The sequence below is a fragment of the Watersipora subatra genome, chromosome 6 (genome assembly GCF_963576615.1).
Source record: "Watersipora subatra chromosome 6, tzWatSuba1.1, whole genome shotgun sequence".
NCBI lineage: Eukaryota > Metazoa > Bryozoa > Gymnolaemata > Cheilostomatida > Watersiporidae > Watersipora > Watersipora subatra.
In genome coordinates this window covers 24,066,347-24,070,189 of record NC_088713.1, presented here as the reverse complement: position 1 = coordinate 24,070,189, position 3,843 = coordinate 24,066,347, and the positions used below count along the sequence as shown (strand labels likewise).

The window sequence follows — 3,843 nt, the reverse complement described above, 5'->3', positions numbered from 1 at the left end:
ATTTGTGAGGTTCACAGCGAATTCCAAGAAGGAGAGCAGCGGTTTTTGTAAGCAGATGGCCGGCCTGCGGACACCCACATGTTTGAGATAGGTACTTCCTAGTAACGGATTGCTAAAACAGTCGTATTGCGGTCGTTTACGTAAAGCAAGAATACAGCTCGCCTTTTAAGGTAGTCCTTGTATCCTCAAACACAAATTATTGTTAAACGTCTAATAGGATTGGTTTTTGTTGACGTTTCGTTAGACAAGCCAGTATCTCAACAATCAAGACTTCATGCGCACGCGCGACAATTTCACTTTATGGATTGTCGTAAACGGTATCGAACGCTGTAGTATTTCCGCCGGGTTACAGAGATTACGCCTACAAGAGGTTTCGGCTACAAGAGGTTTCGCCTACACTTCCTGGAGGTTACGTCTACACTTCCTGGAGGTTACGTCTACACTTCCTGGAGATTACGTCTACAGTTATGGAGATGGTGCATACCATTGATTGTTGAAGAAAAAATGTAAGAAAAATGGTAAAAAGTAATGCAATAATAGTGTTTTCACTTTACATTGATTGAAAAACATACTATTGATTAAAGTCATCTATCAATCAGAACGAAAATCGTGGAAGTGTCAAATAAAAACAATTTATTATCTCCTTTCCTTTCTTGGCTTTCTTAACGATTACTACCACTGCTACTATTACTACTGGTGGCTGTTCGGAGCCACAAGAACGCTAAGATGTGTGCTTAAAATCTCAAAGCTTTGGTAGATGCTTTGAGTCTGATAAAATCATCACCATCTTAGGGTGGTAGTACCATTCGTTGTACTACGAATTATTATTTATTGATAGTTTGTAATTAATTAATAGTCTGCAACTAACGGTGAACTAGTATTAATACTTCGATACATTGGGCATTGGTCTGTCTGCTTATAGTAATTTAATAGTCAAACGAGTGTGGGTAAGTGAATGAGACAAAATAATATGATTATTTGCGAATAAATAACAAAAAAATAAATAGTTGTTTTATAACTAAATTGTTCCATTCTTCTGGTCACTTTTAATGTTTTACGCATTGCTTTGTTTTAGCTTGCTTTGTAAAACATTGTTTTAGCAATGTCTTATGCATTGCTAATATATACATAGTAGTAGTAATATTATATCTTTGGTATATTATACCATATACATAATATATATTACATATAATTATGTAGTGGTTTTATTATTTTGTGTTGCAAGCAAGGTTGATTGATCGAAAGGTTGAATCATGAGTTAAAACTGTTTGTCTTGGGATGGCTAATTGTGATAAGTAACATTACATTAAAAATTTCATCCTCTGAGCAGTACAATTAGTCTAAAACTTTAAATTATGAAACGCCAATACCGTGTAGCAGGCTGTACGCTACCATTTTCCATATATGTAGCTTTGTACGCAACATCTAAATTAAAAGTCTCAGGTAGCGAATGGGACCAATGTCAATATTGGTATATTGATATTGGTCCTGATCAATAAGTCAATATCACCACCCAGAATTTTACTAAAAACATTATGACAAAGTTTAACTCATCTGTCTTTCAAGGTTTCAAAATAATTAATTTCTCATAGTTGAAGAAAACTGACTCTGCTTTTTTGTCTATACAAAAATCTCAGTGCAGCGTTTTGAGTTCACTTTAGTAAAGTAATATCCTTTGTAAGGTAAAGGTCCCAAACCATGCAGCCATACTCAAGACCAGGTCTAACTCGTGAAGTATCAGCTATCTTTCTTGTCTTTTGATCTGCATCTTTCAGAACCATTGTAAGCATGCCGATTAATTGCTCTTTTTCGGATTCAATTTTAAAAAACATGTTGATTAAATTTCAGATCATTCTGCAACTCTACCACAAAATAAGGATTAGAAGTCACTCTTTGAAGATGGTGATCATATAAGATGAGAAAGTTATTTGTATCCATCGGCAAAGACGACTTGCCAATAGAGAGATGGTAATACTTTTGTGGATTAAATTTCATGTGCCAAATTTTGGCTCAAGATTCAAGAGAGCATAAATCTTGTTGCAGCATGGGAGCTTTGTCTTGTGTAGCTGTTGAGGCTTTGTGTTATCAGCTAAGTTGTCAGTTCATCTTCGGCCACTTTCTCGGCACTCGCATGGAGTCCCTTAATACCTCGTTTCTTAGCCTACCAAGCATCATTTTATGCAATATGTAGCAGGCACAAAAATAGCTCTAGACTCTCTCAACAAGCGATTTGGGAGTTGTCTGTTAGAGTTTTGCTGTTGTTGAACACACGACTCCTTTCTTAAAGCTAGTCTAAACAGGCTAAACTAGCTCATACAATGATTAGCAGGGCTTTTGGCTCACAAAAATGAAGCAAAGTTTAATCATTATATTACTGTTTGAACATTTTAGAATATTATACCTATAACCTAGCTTAAGTTGATTTGTTCTGTATCTTGCAAAAATCTTGCAAAATCTTGCATTTGTTCTCTGTGCAAATTTTCTTATCCGCTCAGTGTTGGGTTTCTGATGTATCGAGCTAGAGAAAGTAAATTGCATTATCATACTTTCTAATATTCTCAAAAAACATATTGCTTTTTCATGACCTTCTACTCTACTTTGTAGAACATTGAAAGTCAATTGAGAAAGAATGATGACAGTCAGAAGATAGGGTGATATGACGATACATACGTTATTGAACAAATACTAGTACAAGTACAGATACTACCATTTCAAGATGTATCACTGACATGATGGTGCTTATATGTGATGAATGAGAAAATGGAGCAAATAAATCTGTAACTGGATGTTTGTATTTTTTTGCAGAATCAATCCTAAACTTATAATCTATCTATTGATTCAATTGATGAAATAGGAAAACTTCAGCAAGTAAAAATACTGCAAGAATGTGTACTTAGCATATGAACTGTTGTGTGTACAAAAGTAGCCCAATTCCTCCAAATTATACAAAAGTGAGTAATTTTGTATAAGTCTAAATGATATTCACTTCAAAATAGTATTTTAATGTATGCTTATTATATAGCAAAGCTAAAGAGAAGGAGCAGTTATAGTAGCCATGCAAGGAGATTGAGAAATGGGTTTTTACTTCATTTCAAAGATATTTATTACAGCATTACAATGTGGTTGAAGCTATGGCCACTTTAGCATAATTTTATCAAACGTGCTTAATTGTTTTGTGGTCTTTTTGTTAATTTAGAGTTGGCTCCTTTATATGTCATATTTTTTCTTGCTAAAACAATATTGTTTAGTAAATAATTTCTTTTGTATCAAAGTGAAATAACAGGTTATATGCAGAAAAATCAAATTTTTATGAGAGCCTTCTTTTGCTCATTTATGATGGATGACACTATTGTAAATCATATAACTTGTATTTGTAATTTACTCTGTATATATGCATATGTACCCAAGGGTGATCTCAACCGGCTGTGAGGGAGGCTCCATGTAAAAGTGAAACATAATGGTATGCAATAGGAGATAAAAAACAACTCCAAAGTTATGAAATGATATATTGACCAACAACCATTGATCACTTTTCGTGATGGGCTGCTGATAACATACGTAGAAATACTCAGTTATTGACATGTGTCTTTATGTATAAGAGTAACAACTTCAAAAATACATACGCTTGTTTTTTGCTTAATAATTCAATAAAAATGTGGTTTTAACTTCAATAACACGGTTTGTTGCAAATAAACGGCTGTTAAATCACCATGGTTCCCAATAATCAACTCGAATTAAATTTAAATATATGCAAGGATTTGATATATGGATGATTATAGGATTTGATATAAAAAATAATTTACATAATAAAATACATCAACACACGTCCAAAACATGCATTCA

At 33.6% G+C, this 3,843-nt stretch overlaps 1 long non-coding RNA gene across 2 annotated transcripts; it reads left to right on the top strand.

Annotated features, from left to right (window-relative positions):
- The first annotated feature begins 383 nt into the window (after positions 1-383).
- On the top strand, positions 384-2,964 carry LOC137398885 (uncharacterized). 2 transcript variants are annotated; one of them, XR_010979039.1, is made up of 3 exons: positions 384-518; positions 1,849-1,968; positions 2,605-2,964. It is a non-coding gene; the product is annotated as an uncharacterized lncRNA (long non-coding RNA). The 2 variants fall into 2 exon arrangements; XR_010979040.1 differs by having other exon boundaries at positions 399-506.
- The last annotated feature ends 879 nt before the right edge of the window (positions 2,965-3,843 follow it).